General features: G+C 42.7%; 1 pseudogene across 1 annotated transcript; it reads right to left on the bottom strand.

Annotated features, from left to right (window-relative positions):
- Positions 1–245: 245 nt before the first annotated feature.
- Positions 246–3,800, bottom strand: LOC124044298 (annotated as a pseudogene). The gene is made up of 4 exons (XR_006840468.1): positions 3,680–3,800; positions 1,866–2,088; positions 1,616–1,764; positions 246–1,382 (listed from the first exon to the last, which is right to left on the bottom strand). The product of XR_006840468.1 is annotated as a tubulin alpha chain-like (transcript).
- Between the last annotated feature and the right edge of the window lie 6,995 nt (positions 3,801–10,795).

Raw genomic sequence — 10,795 nt, 5'->3', positions numbered from 1 at the left:
AAATGTTGGTTTGAATATCCAAAATATCCAGACACCCCGACTAAAAAAATATCAAGTTTAATGAGTCACTCAAGAGGATAAAATATGATTGTGATTTTTTTTTTACCTGTGCAACTTCAGTAGGTTTACAACAGCATTAATATCAACAGCAGTAGGCTCTGCAAAAAGCCCCACAGACCCCCCCCCCCCAAAAAAACTCATTTCACATTCTATTTTCCATCTAGACAAGAGACGTGACATTTATAGAGTTGGTTTATGATGCGTTTATTGAGAACCCTGACACAACATGACTAGGTGTAACAGAGACTGTTACCATGACAGTGGGAATGTGTTGCTGTCACGTTAAGTGTAGGACTACAACGGTGTTGGAATGTAGGGTGGCAAACACCTAGTTTGTTTAGCCCTTTAATATTCCTCTCCCTCCTCATCCTCCTCTCCCACGCTGTCAGTGCCCACCTCTTCATAGTCCTTCTCCAGGGCTGCCATGTCTTCTCTGGCCTCAGAGAACTCTCCCTCCTCCATGCCCTCACCAACGTACCAGTGCACGAAGGCTCTCTTGGCATACATCAGGTCAAACTTGTGGTCCAGACGGGCCCAGGCCTCAGCGATGGCTGTGGTGTTACTCAGCATGCACACGGCCCTCTGGACCTTGGCCAGGTCTCCTCCAGGAACCACTGTAGGGGGCTGGTAGTTGATGCCCACCTTGAAGCCAGTGGGACACCAGTCCACAAACTGGATGCTCCTCTTGGTCTTGATGGCAGCGATGGCAGAGTTGACATCTTTGGGAACAACATCACCACGGTACAGGAGACAGCAGGCCATGTATTTGCCGTGACGAGGGTCACACTTCACCATCTGATTGGCCGGCTCGAAGCAGGCGTTGGTGATGTCAGCGACTGACAGCTGCTCGTGATAGGCTTTCTCAGCGGAGATGACAGGGGCATAGGTGGCCAGGGGAAGTGGATGCGGGGGTAGGGCACCAAGTTGGTCTGGAACTCTGTCAGATCAACATTCAGGGCTCCATCGAATCGCAGGGAGGCAGTGATGGAAGAGACGATCTGACCAATGAGCCTGTTGAGGTTGGTGTACGAGGGACGCTCAATATCGAGGTTCCTGCGGCAGATGTCATAGATGGCCTCATTGTCCACCATGAAGGCACAGTCGGAGTGCTCCAGGGTGGTGTGAGTGGTCAGGATGGAGTTGTAGGGCTCCACCACAGCTGTGGACACCTGGGGAGCTGGGTAGACTGCGAACTCAAGCTTAGACTTCTTTCCGTAGTCCACAGACAGACGTTCCATCAGCAGGGAGGTGAAACCAGAACCGGTGCCTCCTCCGAAGCTGTGGAAGATGAGGAACCCCTGGAGACCTGTACACTGGTCAGCCTGAATGGAGAAATGAAGTTACACCAGTAAGAATACAATGGAGAACATGTTTGCCCAGTTTTACCCAGAAACATATGTTTTTTTTTTGGCTTATTCCTGTGAAATAACCCTTTATCTTCAAGGTAGAACCACCCAAAAAACACCTTTTAGCCTTGTTCCATGGAACATCCTTGAAGGAAAAAGGTTCCCTGTAGAAACCTAACTAGAACCCCCATTTCAGAATGACGACTCACCAGTTTGCGTGTCCTGTCCAGCACGATGTCAATGATCTCTTTGCCGATGGTGTAGTGACCGCGGGCGTAGTTGTTGGCAGCATCTTCCTTACCCGTAATGAGCTGCTCAGGGTGGAACAGCTGGCGATAGATACCAGTCCTCACCTCATCTAAAAGACAAAAAGGTAGTCAGAATATTTTGGGACAGAATATTAAAATCAACTCAGAAAAGATTGAGCTAATGGACTTCCTGTAGTTTGTCTCATCTTACCGATGACAGTGGGCTCCAGATCAACGAAGATGGCCCGGGGGACATGCTTTCCAGCTCCGGTCTCACTGAAGAAGGTGTTGAAGGAGTCATCTCCACCTCCACGAGTCTTGTCACTGGGCATCTGTCCATCCGGCTGGATCCCATGCTCCAGGCAGTACAGCTCCCAACAGGCATTACCCATCTGGACGCCGGCTTGGCCCACATGCATGGAGATACACTCACGCTGAAAGAGAGGAGGTAAAAGAGATCAACCACATGGAAACTTGAATAAAGTCACGCCTAGGCAAATGTTCAGCTTTAAAGCCGTTTCATAGAATATTAAAAAGAGTAAACTAACATGATCGTTTAAAAAACTACTACTAAAAGACAACCTTGCTTTCTCCATTTCCCTTTTATTGTCTATTACAATAATATAATGATATATTACAATATATTATTACAGTAATATAATGTCCTAAAATAAACTTTGTGAATTTTGAAGCATCTACAGTTGGTAATAGATAATTCTCCTAAGCCAGTGTTAAAACACCAAACACAAGGTCTGAGGTTATTCCAAAACCCCATTCGTTCCCCCTTAGGGGTGGTTGAACGAAGCAGAAGGATCTCGTTTACATTTTAGGACTTCCACGCTGGCGAGCGCGGTGTAGGCCGTCAATGTAGATAAGAATTGATTCTTAACTGACTTACCTAGTTTAATACATTTGATTTTATTCAAAGTCATCGGCTCTATCCAAAGGGATCAAAAACACAATGTATCAAGGGTCAATTGTGACCAACTGATCTACAAATAAAAGTATTTATTTATGATGAAAGTAAATTTGTAGATCAGTCAGCCATCGTTTTGATGCTCTCAAACACAGCCATTGGCTAGGCTATCCTCTTGGTCATCATCTTTGGTATACGACACTCATACTGTAAGTTCTTGCAAATCCTCTGCCATTATGTTTTTTAATGACCCTGTATCTTTAAGAGCAGAGAGGAGCAGAGACGAAAAGGTGTGCCTTGTTCCTGTGCGCCACCCCCTTTTCTCCCCCCCTCCAACCAGCTGCGCACCAACTGCAGTGGAACAGCGACAGATCTCACAGAAAATGGCCACCATCCTAAACCGCTTCTCTTTGCGTCATGTCATCCTCCTCTTTGAAATGCCGAATTTTTCTCAAAAAAAACAAAAAGTAAATTTTTTTGTAATATAATTTTTAAAAAATCTGCAATTCGTGTTTTTGTCCTGAAGCGGTGTTTAAAAAAAAATGCATTTAAAACAATGGACAGTCTATGAACAAGTAGAACAATGACCCACATTGGATGTACAGCTATTGATTCTTTCAAACAAATACATTTACATTTTTGTATTTAACCTAAATAATTGTAAATCACATGCATCATTAATTAGCTGTATACATAACACTCTAACATCGACATATGAAGAACAGGCAACGCAGAGAATCCGCTGATAATGAGAGTTAAGGGCGGGAATCAAAGCCAATTGCGCATTAGATTACATTCTCAGGATGGGTGAACTTGGTACGCTATTTATTACTGCAGTCATTTTTACTAAAACAGTACGTTCTAAATACTTTATAGAATGATGAGTACACTGACGTTGTCATTGCCTAGTTAAATGAAAGGTTACATTTAATTACAAAATTAATAAGTAGTAGGCAAAACTAATTTCAGGCATGTGCCACCTCCATGGTCTTTATATAACAGAATCCATCGTCCAAATGCTTTTCAACTTTATCTAATCCTATCCTTTTCGTCTGAATACCATGTGAAATAAATACATACATGACTTTATAATCTGCGTCAGCACTCACCATTTTGTCTAGTTTTCTTTTCCTTCACAGGCTGACGTCGAGGATTCAGAAGAGAAGGCAGAACTGTCGGAGAAAGGAAGAGGTGGGGTTTTTATATGCCTGGAAAGCAGACAGACAGGCAGTAAATTAGTAAGTCCCTCCTCCTTCAGGAAGCTACAGCAGAGTCTGATTGGCTGGAGACACGGTAGAACAAGTCCCTCCTCCTACAGGAAGCTACATCAGAGTCTGGTTGGCTGGGGACACGGTTGGTGGGTCGTTCTTGAATTGCTGCTGCCTGGAGAGAAATAGTAATGGCGTCTTTTTGTAGTCATTAACTCCGACATGGATGAAAATGAATTACGTTTTTGTAGGGATTTCGTTTGATAAAGGCCGAACATGGGTTATGTGGTAAACACAGATATAGGGGATTTTATACGTTTTGTTCTATGAGATTATCTTCATTAACTAACTTCACTCCTTTTTTGTGCATTTTGAAGCATTTATGTAATACTTTTTTTTTAAACACAAAGCACATAAAGATTTCATAATTCATAAGTCATGTTAACTGACTGATATTATCTCATAAAACAAAACATATAAGATCTCCTAAACCTGTGTTAACCTCAGACCTCATTTCTATTCCAAAACCCTATTCATGTTTCTGATAGGGATGGCTGAACAAACTAAAATGGTATTTAATAAGGAAAATAAATTACTCTATTTTTTACATTACATTTTAGCAGACACTGTTATACAGAGAAACTTGCCGTAGTGAGTACATTTAAAAAAAACATTTTTTTTAAATACTGATCCCTTGTGGGAAATGAACCCACAACCTTTTATTTATTTTTATTTAACCAGGTAGGCTAGTTGAGAACACCTTTATTTAACCAGGTAAGCTAGTTGAGAACACCTTTATTTAACTAGGTAGGCTAGTTGAGATCACCTTTATTTAACCAGGTAGGCAAGTTGAGAACACCTTTATTTAACCAGGTAGGCTAGTTGAGAACACCTTTATTTAACCAGGTAGGCTAGTTGAGAACACCTTTATTTAACCAGGTAGGCTAGTTGAGAACACCTTTATTTCACCAGGTAGGCTAGTTGAGAACAGCTTTATTTAACCAGGTAGGCAAGTTGAGAACAAGTTCTCATTTACATTTGCGACCTGGCCAAGATAAAGCAAAGCAGTTCAACACATACAACGACACAGAGTTACACATGGAGTAAAACAAACATACAGTCAATAATACAGTACAAACGAGTCTATATATGATGTGAGCAAATTAGGTGAGATAAGGGAGGTAAAGGCAAAAAAAAGGCCATGGTGGCAAAGTAAATACAATACAGCAAGTAAAACACTGGAATGGTAGATTTGCAATGGAAGAATGTGCAAAGTAGAGATAGGAATAATGGGTGAATAAATAACCTTGGTGGTACATGCTCTACCAACTAAGCCACAATGGGCACATCTTACTGGCCTAAATCAACTAATATGGCAGCTTAATGACTTTAAATAATATTGACCATTATGATAACATTGTGTCACCAGTAGGAGAGATAACAGCAATTAGACATTTTTTGTTTTGTTTATTGAGGATTTTGTTCAATGGAAGCCACAGATGCTCAAATATAAGAAACGTAACCCTTTAAAAGGTATTTATTAAAGTGATGTGATCAATCAGGGGTGTCATGCACCCCACAAATCTGAGAGGGGGGCATAAAGTACACGAGGACTGATGGGGAGTGGTCTGGAGGGGAGCTAGGCCACCCACCCCAACCCCCGCTTTGTAAGTTGGAGAATTTAGCATTTTTTTTAAGCACCAAAATTTAGAGCCATAAGCTTAATTTGATGTAAAATACACTATATGTCTTATTTTTCTGTACATCTAAGCATACCTCTTGAGCAGTCTGTATCCTCCTGACTGGTGGCTCTTTGTTAAAATAAACTTAATATGCTTTGCTGTAACTCTGCTCAAATCTGGGTAAAAATTTGAAAGACATGTCTTTATTCAGTACATTTAGTAAACAACTGCCACTGCAATTCAGGAAAAACCCTGTTATGAAAACAACGAGGACAAAGACGAAGGGATGGTGTAGGGGAGAAGAGTGGGGGAGGGGGAGACGGATGAGGGAGGGGTGAGGTGGGGAAGAGAGGGGAGGGAGAAAAGGGTGGGTTAGGGGGGGGGTAGTGGGCAAGGGGAGAGGGATTGTGTAGGGGAGAAGAGTGTGGGGGAGGAGTAGGGGACGGGAGACGGGTGGGGGAGGGGAGAGGGATGGGAGGGGCGACACAATATAAGGGTGTTGGGTTACACCTATAGCCTCTCAAAAGATTCATAGAAAATAAGCTTTAAAAGGAATGATAATGAAGCCTTATTCCTGGGAAATGAATTCAATGTCAGTTGTTCAATGGATAGCCTGGAAATGTCCTAGCCATTTATCCCATGTGAAACTAACTCTGTGTTGTTGTTTGTGTCACACTGCTTTGCTTTATCTTGGCCAGGTCACAGTTGTAAATGAGAACTTGTTCTCAAATGGCCGACCTGGTTAAATAAAGGTGCAATAAATCAGGGTCGCAGTTGTAAATGAGAACTGGGTAGCAGATAAACATGGGTAGCATAGAAACATGGGTAGCATAGAAACATGGGTAGCATATAAACATGGGTAGCATAGAAACATGGGTAGCACAGACACATGGGTAGCACAGAAACATGGGTAGCATAGAAACATGGGTAGCATAGAAACATGGGTAGCACAGACACATGGGTAGCACAGAAACATGGGTAGCACATAAACATGGGTAGCAGATAAACATGGGTAGCATAGAAACATGGGTAGCATAGACACATGGGTAGCAGATAAACATGGGTAGCACAGAAACATGGGTAGCACATAAACATGGGTAGCATAGAAACATGGGTAGCACATAAACATGGGTAGCATAGAAACATGGGTCGCATAGAAACATGGGTAGCATATAAACATGGGTAGCACATAAACATGGGTAGCATAGAAACATGGGTCGCATAGAAACATGGGTAGCATAGAAACATGGGTAGCATAGAAACATGGGTAGCATAGACACATGGGTAGCATAGAAACATGGGTAGCATAGAAACATGGGTAGCATAGACACATGGGTAGCATAGAAACATGGGTAGCATAGAAACATGGGTAGCATCGAAACATGGGTAGCATAGAAACATGGGTAGGATAGAAACATGGGTAGCATATAAACATGGGTAGCATAGAAACATGGGTAACACATAAACATGGGTAGCACATAAACATGGGTAGCACATAAACATGGGTAGCATAGAAACATGGGTAGCACATAAACATGGGTAGCATAGAAACATGGGTCGCATAGAAACATGGGTAGCATATAAACATGGGTAGCACAGACACATGGGTAGCACATAAACATGGGTAGCACATAAACATGGGTAGCAGATAAACATGGGTAGCATAGAAACATGGGTAGCATATAAACATGGGTAGCACATAAACATGGGTAGCATAGAAACATGGGTCGCATAGAAACATGGGTAGCATATAAACATGGGTAGCACATAAACATGGGTAGCATAGAAACATGGGTAGCATAGAAACACGGGTAGCATAGAAACACGGGTAGCATATAAACATGGGTAGCATAGACACATGGGTAGCATAGACACATGGGTAGCATAGAAACATGGGTAGCATAGAAACATGGGTAGCATAGAAACATGGGTAGCATAGACACATGGGTAGCATAGAAACATGGGTAGCATAGAAACATGGGTAGCATAGAAACATGGGTAGCATAGAAACATGGGTAGCATCGAAACATGGGTAGCATAGAAACATGGGTAGGATAGAAACATGGGTAGCATATAAACATGGGTAGCATAGAAACATGGGTAACATCGAAACATGGGTAGCATAGAAACATGGGTAGCATAGAAACATGGGTAGCATATAAACATGGGTAGCATAGAAACATGGGTAGCATATAAACATGATCTAGCTTCCGGCATAGGCATCTCTTTGCTCCGTGCACCTTGGAAGGAACCACTTACTAGGGAGAATATGGGGGGAAATCTTTGCCTGGTCCAGTCAGTGTGCCCCCTCTGTAAAATACATCTAGCAGATCTGCATATAAATAATTATCATAAAACGTGGGCCTTAAAAAAATTAAGTTTCAGTAATTAATTTATAATGAATACTACGTATATAGTGATGTTGAATGTAAAAATGTTTTAACTTATCCACTATGTGATGTTTGGTAAGTGAACAGGATAGGATAAAATAGCCCAGTCACTAGTAAGTATTTCATACCAAGTTTGTTGCTGGAGAGCCTCCCACCCAAGGGAGATCCGTCTCAGTCAAGATGTAATCAGCATAAATGTACAAGTTCAGCAGAAATGTTGGGCTGAATCACTACCGAATATCAATAATTGAGTCGCTCCTTGGCTATAAATGACGCAGCGGATTTGACCTGCCAATAGCCTCGGCTAGCCTCGGAGACGGAAAGAGGCATCGCCAATGTATCCGTGCCATAATGGCGTCTGTGACAGAATGGGCAGCGCCATCGAGGCTATCTCCATTTTGAAGTAATCCTTTTTCTTCTTCACGATTGGCTGATCTCTCCTGATGACCCGTTTGTACATGATTCAACAAGGGTCACCAGTAGTAGTAGTTTGACTACTAGAGCCCTCTATCATTCTCTATGGCTAGCCTACAGACGCCTACGGGTAAGTCAGTTTGACTACTAGAGCCCTCTATCATTCTCTATGGCTAGCCTACAGACGCCTACGGGTAAGTCAGTTTGACTACTAGAGCCCTCTATCATTCTCTATGGCTAGCCTACAGACGCCTACGGGTAAGTCAGTTTGACTACTAGAGCCCTCTATCATTCTCTATGGCTAGCCTACAGACGCCTACAGAAGTCAGTTTGACTACTAGAGCCCTCTATCATTCTCTATGGCTAGCCCACAGACGCCTACGGTAAGTCAGTTTGACTACTAGAGCCCTCTATCATTCTCTATGGCTAGCCTACAGACGCCTACAGAAGTCAGTTTGACTACTAGAGCCCTCTATCATTCTCTATGGCTAGCCTACAGACGCCTACGGTAAGTCAGTTTGACTACTAGAGCCCTCTATCATTCTCTATGGCTAGCCTACAGACGCCTACGGGTAAGTCAGTTTGACTACTAGAGCCCTCTATCATTCTCTATGGCTAGCCTACAGAGGCCTACGGTAAGTCTGTACACTGCAGTAGGAGGGATCCCCTTCCATGATGTCATTCCTACATACAGTATAGCACCAGGGTAGGGGTGGCAGGGTAGCCTTGTGGCTAGAGCAGTGGTTGCAAGTTCAAACCCCTGAGCTGACAAGGTACAAATCTGTCGTTCTGCCCCTGAACAAGGCAGTTAACCCACTGTTTCTAGGCCGTCATTGAAAATAATAATTTGTTCTGACTTGCCTAGATAAATAAAGAGTATAAAAAATTAATTGTATTAGATATTCAGTTTCATGCCATAATTATGTGAATCTGAATTAGGGGAGGATGGCGAACAATCAACGTCTTTGTTTTATTGTTTGTTTTCTAAACAACAACAACAACAAATTAATATGACGAATTTCAATGTTTAATAGCTCTTAAACAAAAGCTGTTTCCAGACCTGTTTCCAGACCTGTCTCCAGACCTGTTTCCAGACCTGTTTCCAGACCTGTCTCCAGACCTGTTTCCAGACCTGTTTCCAGACCTGTCTCCAGACCTGTTTCCAGACCTGTTTCCAGACCTGTTTCCAGACCTCCAGACCTGTACCCATTCCTGTAACCAAGTCAAGATCGTCATGGTTGAGATAGTTATATGTGTGACTTCATGTGTTCCCTGTGATTTGGATCATTCTCCCTGCTATCTTATGACCCTTTACACTCATACCCATATATATATATACACGGGTTGAGAATGGCCTGATTTGAGCACCGATAGGCACTTTAATTGGAAAGCAGTCACTGGACAAATAACATGCTATAAATGATATCAAAGCTCACAGTCTCTGTGCTTCACAACTCTGTATGGCTTTTGGCTGAGAGACAATCCAGGCCAGCCCAGTACAGCTGGGCTCAGTTAGGCCCTATACAGTAGTTAGGCCCTATACAGTAGTTAGGCCCTATTCAGTAGTTAGGCCCACCATAGTGGTTTTGATACCATTATCCTGTCCTTCATTCTATTAGCCTTCTGTTCCCTTCCTGTGTACACAGTTAGTATGATTTATTACTTCCTCTCTTGAGCATCGCACATGACAAGAACTTAACCCCACCCCTCCCACTAATTGGGCTACTTTTGCACCCCCCCCCTAAAAAAAAAAAATGTTGTTTTCTGAATGAGGGAAATGCTGTAAATTAAGACGACTCGATGTATTTTTGAAAGATGAGACGTTGAAGATAATAAATACCACTTTAATATCATATAAGCAAGACAAAACACCCAGGTGTGCACTTCACACATATTTATATCATCCACAGTGTCAACGTTTCAGTATGTTTGATGTACAGTTACAAGATGACATGGCCTCATACCCTTTTGTGGTTGTTCTGAACAGAACGTTTGTCTATTGTGAAGAAGAATTTGCCACCGAAACACTGAACACGGAACACGGAACACTGAACACTGAACACTGAACACGGAACACGGAACACGGAACACGGAACCTGAATACACTCATGACTCCATGCTTACCAAAATGACAATCTTGTTTCTCTGAATTGCCTTGTGAAAGCTTAACACTGTAAGATTGTATTTTATAACTTCTAGGAACAACAACCCTAGAAAGGCCAGAACCTAGGAAGAAACCTAGAGAGGAACCAGGCTATGAGGGGTGGCCAGTCCTCTTCTGGCTGTGCCGGGTGGAGATTATAAACCTAGAGAGGAACCAGGCTATGTGGGGTGGCCAGTCCTCTTCTGGCTGTGCCGGGTGGAGATTAGAAACCTAGAGAGGAACCAGGCTATGAGGAAAAACTCCCTAGAAAGGCCAGAACCTAGGAAGAAACCTAGAGAGGAACCAGGCTATGAGGAAAAACTCCCTAGAAAGGCCAAAACCTATGAATAAACCTAGAGAGGAACAAGGCTATGAGGGGTGGCCAGTC

Source organism: Oncorhynchus gorbuscha, linkage group LG09, assembly GCF_021184085.1.
Source record: "Oncorhynchus gorbuscha isolate QuinsamMale2020 ecotype Even-year linkage group LG09, OgorEven_v1.0, whole genome shotgun sequence".
NCBI lineage: Eukaryota > Metazoa > Chordata > Actinopteri > Salmoniformes > Salmonidae > Oncorhynchus > Oncorhynchus gorbuscha.
This window is presented reverse-complemented; position numbering and strand designations above follow the sequence as displayed.